This window comes from Gobio gobio, assembly GCF_949357685.1.
Source record: "Gobio gobio genome assembly, chromosome: 20".
NCBI lineage: Eukaryota > Metazoa > Chordata > Actinopteri > Cypriniformes > Gobionidae > Gobio > Gobio gobio.
In genome coordinates, this window is record NC_137113.1 from 16,994,983 (window position 1) to 17,008,544 (window position 13,562).

The 13,562-nt window shown below is 36.8% G+C and overlaps 2 long non-coding RNA genes across 2 annotated transcripts; one reads left to right on the forward strand and one right to left on the reverse strand.

Annotated features, from left to right (window-relative positions):
- The first annotated feature begins 859 nt into the window (after nucleotides 1–859).
- On the forward strand, nucleotides 860–13,338 carry LOC307144164. The gene is made up of 3 exons (XR_013818682.1): nucleotides 860–1,106; nucleotides 11,282–11,409; nucleotides 11,937–13,338. It is a non-coding gene; the product is annotated as an uncharacterized lncRNA (long non-coding RNA).
- Nucleotides 2,123–4,302, reverse strand: LOC307143871. Its single transcript, XR_013818636.1, has 2 exons — nucleotides 4,181–4,302; nucleotides 2,123–3,707 (listed from the first exon to the last, which is right to left on the reverse strand). It is a non-coding gene; the product is annotated as an uncharacterized lncRNA (long non-coding RNA).
- Nucleotides 13,339–13,562: the final 224 nt, after the last annotated feature.

Here is a 13,562-nt window from a genome sequence, read left to right on the forward strand (position 1 = left end):
CGGTGAGGAGTCTTGGCAGCTGCGTTTTGTACTCTAGACGGGAAAGGGAAGAGACACCTAATAAAGAGAATTACAATAATCTAAACGAGTTGTTACGAAAGCATGAAGCACTGTTTCACTTTAGACTTAGAGAGTGAAAAAAACACGATTTTACAATAGTAGACTACTGGCTACTGGTTGTGATCAAACAGAACGCCTAGATCTCTAACGCACAGAGTTTCATATGGGGCAAGAGAACCACGGTCAACATCAAACATGTTATTAGAAACAAACAACTGATTTAAATGCAATGATTTGACTTTCAGTCTCCTCCCCTCTTCTCTGAAAACGAAGAAGACGTGTAATATGTTAATCTATGCCATTTTGTATTTGTTTTAATTCAATTTATCTATACTTTGTAATTATTTCAGTTCCATGTGTAATAATCAAATTATTAATCAATGTTGTTTTTTGTTTGTTTGTATTATTTTAATGGTTATTTGGATTAAAGACGTTCTCTTTGTTATTTCGTCTTCGTGAATACTCTTTAAAATTCCGTGACAGAACCATACTGTTGCATTAACAATCTTACGAGAATCTTTATTTTAACATATAACATAATATTGTATAACCTAAAAAAACATAGTTAAATAAGACCCATGTGATTTTTTTCGTAGTAGCTAAAACCATGCTTAATTTTCGTACGGGAAATCAATCAATCAATTGATGTTGTAATAGCTAAAGTATGAATTTGCTTATACCCTAATGTTTCTAAGTTTCTTTCCGATGGTTGAACATTCATACCGGTGCAGAGCAGACATAGCAAAGCCAGTGTTTTCAATTTAAAACATTGAACTGAATGAACTGAAAACGCGCCAGTGGACGCGCACCGTAGATGACATCGCGGCCAGGGGGGACGCAGAGATGTCGCAGTATGTTTATAACATTTCTGATTGTTTAAATGATCAGCCCTCAAAATGCGGGGCCCAGGGCAATTGCCTTCCTTACCTGAGTTAGCGTAATAGCCCAATGGATATCAACTACACTTCACAATGGAATCACGAAAGACCGATGTAGAACACATGCAGTGGGGCATCTAAGCACAGATGGAAACATAGGCCTACCAGGTAAGACGTGATATTTACATTTTTAGAACGTCGCACGGTGACTATAATTAACGTAAAAACAACGTTAAAAAACGTTTCTGCAACGTTGTAAAAGACGTATTTATAACGTGAAAAAAACCCGACATCTGTCGTATTAATAAATACGTCGGATAAAAACTTTATCACAACCTTTTCTCAACGTTGCAGCAACGTTTTTACAACGTTTTTGTGTTTTGCTGGGCATAAAGTACCATGTAAGACGTGATATGTACGTTTCTATAACGTTGCACGGCGACTAATTAACGTAAAAACAACGTTAAAAAACGTTTCTGAAACGTTGTAAAAAGACGTATTTATAACGTGAAAAAAACCCGACATCTGTCGTATTAAAATACGTCGGATAAAAACGTTATCACAACCTTTTCTCAACGTGAAAAAAACGTTTTTACAACGTTTTTGTGTTTGCTGTGCACACAGTTTTCCTTAGGCACAAATAGAAATTTCAGTTTTATTTTTGTTTAAATTTAGAAAATTACTTGAAAACCAAATTTAGTTATTTTACACAAGCCAACAGTGGTTGTAAACAATTTGTAATCGTTATGTTATGGTACCCCAGCAAACATTATGACGTTTAATGACCGTTGAAAAGACGTCCCTCCGACACGTCCCGTCATGGTTGAAAAATAGTTCCAAAATGAAAGTTGAACGGACGTCTTCGACGTCATCTGGCCGTGAATACCACGTCTTTTCTGCGCGCCCCTGGACGTCTAAATGCGTCGTCTTCTGGATGTTTAAATGTGTCGTCTTCTGGATGTTTAAATGTGTTGCTGCATAATTTAAGTGTGTATATAAAATAATCACACACCCATTGTGTAACATCGTAAAATGCAATCAATTATGTCTTGGTTTTCACATTTTGACAGGTTCTAAAAAGGTTCAAAATCGGTCCAGTCAGACCTGAACGTCCATGAAACGTTTTAATCACGTGTACATCACAAACAAGAACACATTTGTGGACATAAGCAAAAAGAAGCATGTTCTGATTTAGCAAAACATTTTATTTTTTTGAACAGCCACAGATTTTCTTCTTTCATTAATGTTTAACATCCATTAACCAAACTAAAATAACAATTACAAAATACTGAATTATCATTATATAAAGGGATAGTTCACCCAAAAATTAAAATTAATTTACTCACCCTCACGTTTCAAACCTATACATTCCACATTTCTATGTTCTGCTGAACACAAAGATGTTTTAAAATTCTTTTGTAACCAAGCAGGTCTCGCCTCCCATTAACTACCATTGTAGGGAAAAATGATTATGGTAGTTAATGGGAGGTGAGAACTACTTGGTTACAAACATTCTTCAAGGGTCTTTTCTGACCCCAATGGACGTTTGCTCAAATAAAAAGTTCCCTTTGTGCAAATGGCATGAGACTTTGTACGGTTGTCAACACTCTCTAAATCTACAAATAAAAACAATTAATTGGATTGATATCTGTTTTTATGTTCGTGTGACAAAAAAAAGTCACACTCAGGCTGCTTAGAACAAATTTCATCCTCAAAAACAACAGAACATGCATACAGAAATGAAGTGGCACACTTCCAACAATGCATAAAACATCCACAATGCAAAATGATCATGCTCAAACACACACATACAGGAATATTTGTTCAATTTGTTATTGCTGTTCAGTTCATAGCATTTTGATGTTCATGTTGTGTATTGTTTACTCAATATGTAATAACTTAATTTCTGTAAATTTTTGTTCTGTTACAGTTAGTAACTGAAGTGTACATTCAATTTGTAGAATTATAAGAAAATCAGATGTTTGAAATAAAATGATAAATTCTAAAGACTCTGGTTTGATTCTAATCATAATGTAACATTGAAAAAAAATTCAGTACAAAAAAAATACTAAACTTTGACTAAATTAATTAATTTTAATTGTTATAATTGTGATTTCATAACATTTAGATATGAATCCAACTGTAAGATACTTGTGAAAAATGTCTTTCAGTCAGTCACATAGTAAGCAAATAGTGGAGCTTTGCAGCCATTTACTGGTAAAAGTCTTTTTTTTATTATTATTATTATAAAACTGTATTTTCCAAAGGATGGGCAAAAATCTTACACTAAACAATGTCAAATTATCCATGTTATCCCCACGAATGAAAGTTAGAATTTTGGGTCTTTTATAAAGTGAATTTTACATAAACTGATTTTGTGTTTTAATTTATTTATATAAATTTAACAATTATTATAAATTCTCCAAAAACTGCACAGATGTTGAGTAAAAACATTAATAAACATAGTTTATAAAATTACATTTTGTTGCCTGGGGTCTGTGGAGTCCCTCTTAATTCCCAAATTAAGAGGGTTAAACAAGGGTTAGACATCTTTTTGTTCAGCAGAACATAGAAAGGTATACAGGTTTGAAACACGAGGGTGAGTAAATGACAACAATTTTCATTTTTGGGGGAACTATCCCTTAAACACATTAAAGTAGTTATTTTGTTTGTAATTTTTTGTAACCATCACCAACAGCTCTTCCTGGAGAGTGATTCAGGTGTTCTGCTATTGCTGCATCAATCTCAGAGTCCACCTATTCACAGCATCTGAGGGAAGAGAATATATTTATTTTTAAAATAATAGGAAAAATTTGAGGTAAATGACATGCACTTATTTTCAAAATGTATTGCAAAAATGATCTCACAGCTCAATAAAAAATAAATAAAAACATGCAACAAGATGAATGAATCATGAGTTAAACATAAGAAAAATGTAATCAACATGCATTACATTTTATTTTACTCTATAAAAGATGTTCTGCTCTAAATGGGTGTTAGTGGGGGATGGAAGCATTACTTTCTGAAAGAAACTCTCAAAAGGCTACATTAATAGGTTACAGTAATAACTTGTGCTGTATAATTAAACGTGTTTAAGTTGAAAGTAACGTTTAGCCTACTAGCTAATTAGCCAAAACTCAAGTAATTCTCTGTTGACAACGTGGGCCTCATTTCTTTCGGTTCCTTCATGTTAAACAAGTAAAACTCAAGTAAATTTATCAAATACTACAAAATGTACTTACCCAACAGTAGATTTTTAATAATATATCAAACTCTCTCCGCAAGTCCTCTTCTCCTCGTGGTTGTAATGTAGACAGGAACTGGAGAACGGAACGCTATCTCGCGAGATAATCTATAATATCGCGGGATTTTGAAATATCGCTAGATTTATTAATATCTTTTGTTACTACATCTTGGCAGCACAGTTCAAGTCAGACTTAATGGTTATAGGATATATTACTGTTTTACATATGCATAGGCTACATTCCATAAAAATAATAACAACGAATACATAAAACGGGTTGAAATAATGACTAAAATGCAGTGGGTTCACAATCACTTAACCACACAGAGCACTTTGTGATTTTAAATATATTTAGCCTATATTCAAAATAAATTAAATATAGGCTAAATCTTGTATTTCATAAAGGTTTTTTTTATGGGTCTTGACTGGACGTGTACGGGACGTCAGTGGACGTCTATTCACAACCTCTTAAAAACTACTTGGGGCACTTAAATTAATTATTGCAGTATTAACCATGCAAGGTGTAAGCAGCTTCTGCATATTTCACAATGATTTCATAGAGGGTCATCATGGACTATAAATGCACGTGTAAAAGACGTCACCATAGTGACGTCCTCTTACGACGGATTCACAACAGGGTATATATTGAACTACACATAGCTAAAAGTCAAAGTAACTATTATACATGCAACCGGAGAGAACTGTAGACAGGTACAAATGTATCTGAGTGCATTTTTAAGAATGTTCTGTGTTACATACTTTTACCGATTTATGCCGTCCTACCGCGACTATTTTTGGCCAGGGACACGACGTTGCCGTCGGACCAATGTTTGCTGGGACGTAGGGCTACGTGCCAAGGCTGATGGGTGATGTGGGTTTAGAATGATGCGAGGTATTCATATTTCTGGTATAATCCTATAATATTTAGCCTATCTGGCACGTTTGTCGAACCCATGTCTATAGAGAAGAAAACACGTTCTAGTCCCTGCCCAGCGCGAATTGTGTCACAGCATTCCAGTCCGTTTGTTTGTTTAGCAGTGGAACTGGAAGAAATGAAAGCGGCACGGGTTGATCTTTGATTGACCAATCAGCGGAAAGGGACGTTTCATGTCCGCCTTTTTCTACCACTGAAGCAGGGGCGGTTCTAGACCCTTTTTAGGGGGGCTTCAGCCCCCTTAACTTCTGCCCCAGCCCTCTAAAAATGTTTGATTAACCTTTAAAGCATATGAAACTGGCGGGAGGCTTCCCGTCTTTTAGTCAGAGTGTTTGTCAATCCGCAGTGGCGCCGAGCAGAGCGCACGTCAGAAGCAGAGGTGTGTGCGTTCATCTGAGCCTCATTGGTCTGTCATCGCTCGTCAATGTCAAAATATTCGAGAAAACCAATCAAATCAGAGTAGGCGGGCTTAATGTTCACAAAGAATCTGCTGAGGCTAAACGCGAATTTTAGCAGCACGACTCGACGTCAAGTGAGATAAATGTAAGCTAAGACAGCTGCTTCTTTAAGTCAGAAATGTTAAACAAAGAAAAATATATTTAGGTAAATGAATAGCCTACACTTTTGTCTAATTTCGCCAATTTGATTTGAAAATAGGCCAATGTGATTCTTAATGTAATTAACAAACAAGAAATATTCACAAAACCGTTTTCTTCAGATTAGGCATAAGATTAATAATGAATGTGTATATTGTAAATTAATATTATTCCATTTGTAGCCTTCAGTAAATAAATAAAAAAAGCTCAGCTATTTCAGCCTGTATTGGGCATTAGATTAGCAATGAATGTGTTTATTTTGTGAATTAATTTAATAAACTTAAAACTTTAATAAACAGTAAATTAACGTGTCTAAAAAAAGTATTCATAAAACATATAAATATCAGTATGTTAATATGTAAACCATATTTACTTTCTTCTCTGACGAAAATGGAAAAACTATATCAGTTAAAGCTCAGCGTTATGAGGGGAAGAGACTGGGCACGATAAAAACAGAGAAAAAGAGATGTGGAGATAAGAAAGACAAATAATCTACTGCCCAGTGACATGGTCTTCAAGCTACTGTTATCTATTTTTTGGCCTTCAGAACTATGGGGCGCCGTTTGTAAAGCGGCTCACGCTGAAAATAACAGCAACATTTTGACACATTTAGCTTCAAACAATGTTTAAAAAACTGGTATGAATTTTTGGCGGTCACTTTTTTAGCACATTTACAACAATATTTGTCAACTTAGAGATATTTTAAATAGTTAAATCTAAATGTTAAATGTTAAATCTAAATGTTAATTGTTAAATCTAAATGTTAAATCTAAATCTAAATGTTAAATCTAAATCTAAATGTTATATCTAAATGTTAAATCTAAATGCTAAATCTAAATGTTAAATCTAAATCTAAATGCTAAATCTAAATGTTAAATCTAAATCTAAATGTTAAATCTAAATCTAAATGTTAAATCTAAATCTAAATGCTAAATCTAAATGTTAAATCTAAATGTTACATCTAAATGTAAATGTAAAATCTAAATGTTAAATCTAAATGTTAAAACCGGTTAGCATTCTGAATTTGCATATTAGTTAAATATTTAGTTTCACCCGAAACATTTAGATTCAACATTTATATTTAGATTTAACATTTAGATTTAACATTTAGATTTAGATTTTGTATTTAGATGTAACATTTAGATTTAACATTTAGATTTTACATTTAGATTTAGATGTAACATTTAGATTTAACGTTTAGATTTAACATTTAGATTTAGCATTTAGATTTAGATTCAACATTTAGATTTAGATTTAACATTTAGATTTAACATTTAGATTTAGATTTAACATTTAGATTTAACTATTTAAAATATCTCTAAGTTGATAAATATTGTTGTAAATGTGCTAAAAAAGTGACCGCCAAAAATTATCCTATGGATATGCATGTTAGTAAGCTACTAGTTAATAGCGCAATTTGGACCCTAAAATACCATCACTGGGGGCTAAGCTTCCCTAAATTGAAAATCTTAGAACCGCCCCTGCACTGAAGCTAAAAAATATAAAAATCATTCCGAATACTCTTCTCTTTTTTCATTTATTTCATTTAAAGGAAAAACGATAGCCGTTTTCTAATTTTCTACTTTCAATATTAGTACATCTAAAAATGAACGAAGGGAATGACATGGACCCATCAGACAGAAATCACCAAATCTTCCTTTCCGTTGCTCTTGAGATTGTCACTTCCTTGTTGACGCCGATCATACCCAAAGGCTGAAATGTGACCTGCAGATAGGAAATAAATGACATTTTACTCAGTCCTCCATTCACTGACTGAAACACAAATGCATCAGAACTGAAAGACTGTTGGAAAATCAATTTAAATCAGTTTAGGCTGGCCTCTCAGCCTGTTTAGACTGGCCTATTGGCTGGTTTAGGACACTTTCCAGATAGTCAGGTTATGAGAACCAGTTTAAACCAGCTGTGAGCTGTTATACTAATTCAAGAATGTTTATTTCAACAGGGTAGGCTAGTTTGATGTTAACTGATTTGATTAATTTCACCATGTTATGGAAATGATTTGTGTACACTACCATCAAAAAGGTTTATTTTAAAATGTAAGCTAAATTTTCAGCAGTTTTCAGCAGTCACATGATCCTTCAGAAATCATTCTAATATGCTGATTTGCTGCTCAAGAAGCATTTCTTATTATTATCAATTTTACAAATGGCTGCCTGGCTTGATATTTTTTGTGTAAACGGTGATCATTTTTTCTCAGTATTTTGATGAATAGAAAATTGAAAAGAGACACATTTATTTGAAATACAAATCTTTTGTAACATTATAAATGTATTTACTGTCATTTTCAATCATTTAAATGCATCATTGGGGAATAAAGTATTAATTTCTTTAAAAAAAAAAAAAATCTTACTGACCCTATTGAACCATAGTGTATGTGACACATAAAAGTGCTACCACATCCTGGTCTCGCCTTTCCAGTGAGCAATTGGCAGAAGTAAAGGACCATCCACAGATACACCCTCCACCAGCTCAATTAAACGCAGGATGTCTTCAGGGTCATCTACAAACATTTCTTCTGGCTCATCAACACTCATCTCTAAGCCACAAGGGCCCTTGGAAACATCACTATCTGCACATGTTGCACAAATAAAGACAAGAAGAAATGCTCCTTTAAATATGTTAGATATTCATCTTGAAGTCACAAACAGTAATGGCCTTTATTTAAAGGTCACATGTTTCTAATTAGTATATATTTTAGTAATGTTTCAATTAAATTTTTTAAACATCCTTATATCCAGATAAATTATTTGAGAAGCAAAATTGCATTATAAACTTTAATTGTATTGCTCCATTACTTTAAGATTTAAATCTCATTTGGGATTAAGTGAGGAGGTTAAAAAAAGACCTGACACTGCGAGTTTCCGGCTAATTTTCACACATTTGATAGGAGGCTTTGTTTTGGCAAGAGAGGCATACAGTGCATCCGGAAAGTATTCACAGTGCTTCACTTTTTACACATTTTGTTATGTTACAGCCAGCCTTATTCCCAAATGGATTAAATTCATTATTTTCCTCAAACTTCTACAAACAATGCCCCATAATGATAACGTAAACGTTTGTTTGAAATCTTTTCAAATTTATTAAAAATAAAAAACGGAAAAAAAAATCACATGTATGTATTCACAGCCTTTGATTGGAGTCAACCTGTGGTAAATTCAGTTGATTGGACATGATTTGGAAAGGCACACACATGTCTATATAAGGTCCCACAGTTAACAGTGCATGTCAGAGCACAAACCAAGCCATGAAGTCCAAGGAATTGACCTATCGGTAAGCCAAGACCCCCTTAGTTACTATTGCTAACTCGGACAAACAAACAGAGTTGCTAACTGTCTAACAATGACAGTGTCTGTGTGAAAACCTTATCCCAAGTTGTTTTTGGACGCAGAATGTAGCGGACCCCGTCCGATTGATGGCCAAACTTAAATGATGCTTTATTAAGTTTATTGCGTCCTTTTTCACACAAAAAAAAATCACCCAGAGAGCTGAACAAACAAAGCATAAGAGGAGCGCATTAACGTCTCATTCACAAACTCTCTCTCTCCGTTGCATTATCATTAACATACACAGCAAATTACACAAAAACACTCATACAACTAACAGTAAACAAACATATACAGACATTATGGCTTTTCGGGGATGCTAATAAACTGTAAACTTCGTATCTGAAAACATCTGCGAGTGCGAGCTCTCCCGTTCACTCCCCGCATTGCTCCGTAGACTATAATACCCATCAAAATAGGAGTCCCTCCTTAGTAAGACAGATAATGCAGACCTTAAACATATCTAAACGCACAGAAATGTATCTGTTTTTGACCTACACTGTTAACGCTACATGACGTGAGAACAGTTAGTTATTTCGGTTTGTACATTAGCAGGGACTTTAATCGTAACTTAATGAGAGTATCACAACCGGACAATTCTCTCAGGATACCTGGAATCAGTGTTACAGTACATCAGACACATCGTTTTACCATTTTTGTAGCATAAACACTATCAAACCGATGAGAGCTTCGGATTTTACAATGTTTCTCTATGGTGCTGAAACCTAAAGATGTCCAAGTTCCGTTCTCAGCGCAACTAATACTTAACTGCCATTGGCTCATCTGCGTTTGAGGGGAGGGGCTTAAAGATAGGTCAACTGTCTGTAGACCTCCGAGACAGGATTGTATCAAGGCACAGATCTGGGAAAGGGTATAGAAAATATTTGCAGCATTGAAGGTCCCAAATGAGCACAGTGGCCTCCATCATCCGTAAATGGAAGAAGTTTGGAACAACCAGGACTCTTCCTAGAGCTGGCCGCCTGGCCAAACTGAGCGATCGGGGGAGAAGGGCCTTAAGTCAGGGAGGTGACCAAGAACCCGATGGTCACTCTGACAGAGCTCCAGCGTTTCTCTGTGGAGAGAGGACAACCTTCCGGAAGAACAACCATCTCTACAGCTCTGTATGGTATGGCCAGACGGAGGCCACTTCTCAGTAAAAGGGACATGACAGCCCGTCTGGAAAGCCCTGGAGCCCAAAAGGCACCTGAAGGACTCTCAGACCATGAGAAACTAAATTCTCTGGTCTAATAAAACAAAGATTGAACTCTTTGGCTTGAATGCAAAGGTCATGTGTGGAGGAAACCAGGCACTGCTCATCACCTGGCCAATACTATCCCTACAGTGAAGCATGGTTGTGGCAGCATCATGATGTGGGGATGTTTTTTAGCGGCAGGAATTGGGAGAGTCAGGATCGATGGGAAAGATGAATGCAGCAATGTACAGAGACATCCTTGATGAAAACCTGGCGAAGGTTCATCTTCCAACAGGACAACGACCCTAAGCACACAGCCAAGATAACAAAGGAGTGGCTACGGGACAACTCTGTGACCCAACCAGAGCCCAGAATTAAACCTGATTGAACATCTCTGGAGAGATCTGAAAATGGCTGTGCACCGACGCTCCCCATCCAACCTGATGAAGCTTGAGAGGTTCTGCAAAGAAGTAGGGGGGAAACTGCCCAAAAACAGGTGTGCCAAGCTTGTAGCATCATACTAAAAAAGACTTGAGGCTATAACTTGTGCCAAAGGTACTTCAACAAAGTATTGAGCAAAAGCTGTGAATACTTATGTACGTGATTTTTTTTTTCTCTCCATTTTTTATGTAATAAATTTGCAAAGATTTCAAACAAACTTATTTCACGTTGTCATTACGGGGAAAAAATGTATCCACAAATTTAATCCATTCTGTGCTCCTCCTAAGGTAAGGCAATTCTTATCATATTTATATGCTCCCATGTAACTCAAGTAGTTGATGCAACAACAAATTTGAATGGTTTGTGAAATATTAAGTTAATATTAATATTTGGATTCAACATGTATTGTACAAAATACATAGGCATATCACAATTTTGCTTCTTATATCAGACAAACAAATGGCTCTGCCCCCAAACCACTTCCGTATTATTTAGTCCGGCCTCTAAAACAAACTCTAATTCCATGTGGTGCTGCTAATAATGGGGAAGTTACATCAGACTCATTCTTTACCTTTGACATTTGTACATTCAGTGGTGCCAGTGGTTCGCCAGTGGTCTAAGAGGAATTTCATTGGTGGAAGCTCATCATCGCTGTCCTCCATGTCCAGATCAGCTCCATCTGTGATGTACATCTCTCTGTGTGTCCCTCTATCTAAACAGGTAGGAATCACATTAAAAATCAGAGTGTTTGCAAAAACAATGTCTAGTTATGTAAAATATTCAAATAAAGAAAGGAATAATAAAGTCAACAATTTACAGTATGGCTGTGTACATTATCACTATTTACATGCATTAACAATCATCACTACTTTTACAGCATTTATTAATATTGTTTAATGTTAATTTTTACATATGCTTTTTACATATATACTAAATAACTGTACATTAATCAATATTAATACATATTGTAAAATATTGTTCTAATGCATTACATTCTAATATGCTAGTTTGGTGCTCAATTATTAATAATGGTTCTTATTTGGCCTGTTTGCCTGTCTAAGGAATATTATTATTAAGACCTGTTGTTGAACTTCATTCTTAGTGTTTGTCTGCCTGCCTGCAACCGCCTGTGACAGAAGATCGGACCGTCCAAAATGGATGATAGGGCCAGAATTATTGTCCTGGCTTAGGAGAGCCAAAACATTTTTTTCATTTATTAATTCTTTTTTTTGCTTTGCCATCACCAGCATGCTTGATGACAAGACCCTGAGGACCTTGTTCTGGATCGGGGCAACCTTCCACCATCCTATCGACCTCCTAGACACCACAGGACTGAACTGGAAAGAGACTGTCATGCCCCGATCCAGAGCACTGCCAGACCCACAGCCCGTTTCACCAGCGACCGCAGAGAAGTCATGTGAGCCCCTCTGCAGACCGAGCAGCACCACCCGGCACAACAAGCGAGCCAAAGCCCGAGGATAAGAGGACAGAGCTTGCCATCGCCCCGGAAGAAGTGCCCCAGTGTGGATCTGACCAGGGGAGTGAGCCTGTGACACCAGTGGGCGAGAGAATGGAGACGGAGGACTGGCTGATAGATTTTGGTGGGAATTTGTCACCTCCCACTCTACCCCACCCGGTATCTGAATCATCTTTATCATCCAAGGAGAACTCTAAGAACTGTGATTCATCCGTCTGTTTGGAATTACTGCTCTTTCATCACCACCACAGAGCTCAGCCAGTCCTCCAACCCCATCACTACTGAAAGATTACAGCCCTGCACCGTCTCTGGGGATGCCCTGCCAGGACGTCAAGCCTCAGGTCGACCACCAGCAGCACCTGTCCAAGAGGATCCTGTGGCTCCGCCTCCAACCTTGGATACCTTCGGTCCATCTCGGCCAGTCAACCTGTCGGTTCCGTCTTGGTTCCTCTCACCTTCAGCTTTGCCAGAGACCCTCAGCCTAGTGGCTTTTTTGGGTTCCCTCGTCCAACCGGCTCCCTCTTGGTCAGTCGTCACACCACTTCCGCCATGGACTTATGGACCATTCGCTGCGCTCCCTCCCTCCACCCCCTTCAGCTGCAGCAGGTTCCTTCTTCCTGTCGATATCGCCTCTGTCCTTGGTCCACCTACGATGCTCGTCACCGCGACATTATTGTCAGAGTGACCAGCTCAGTCACCCTCAACACTACACTTCCCAGAATCCCTCCAGCTCACCACCTGCACCCATTCATCAATCTCCTGCACTGATCTCCATTCAGTTTAGTGTGCTGCGTTTGCCTGTCTAAGGATTATTATTATTATTAACCTGTGGTTGAACTTTATTCTTAGTCTTCGTCCATCTGCCTACAACCACTCGTGACAATCACATGATTTCCACAAATACTAAGGAGCAAAACATTGATTAAAAAAATAAGGTTTCTTGCACACCAAATCAGCATATTAGAATTACTGAAGGATCATGTGACTAGAGTAATTATGCTGAAAAATTCAGTTTTGCCATCACATTACATTTTTAAAATGTTAAAATAGAAAACTTTTAAACTGTCATTTTTCTTTACAATATTACTATTTTACTGTATTTTTCATCAAATAAACGCAGCCTTGGTGAGCATAAGAGACTTCTTTCAAAATCATTAAAACAACCCTATTCCACAGCTTTGTGGTTCTTTTAGACTGACCGTTTTTTCCCTTGAGCGACATGACCAAGGGCTTTGTGTTCAGATGCAGCCGGTGGCTGTTGCTAATGTGCTGGAGCAGGTTTATGGCATGAAGGACAGAAGAACTATAGAACACCATCTTTTTCTGACGTAAGCCATCAGCACGGATGTCAAACTTCCTACCCTGTAGTGCAAACAAAACCACTAATTGTAAAACT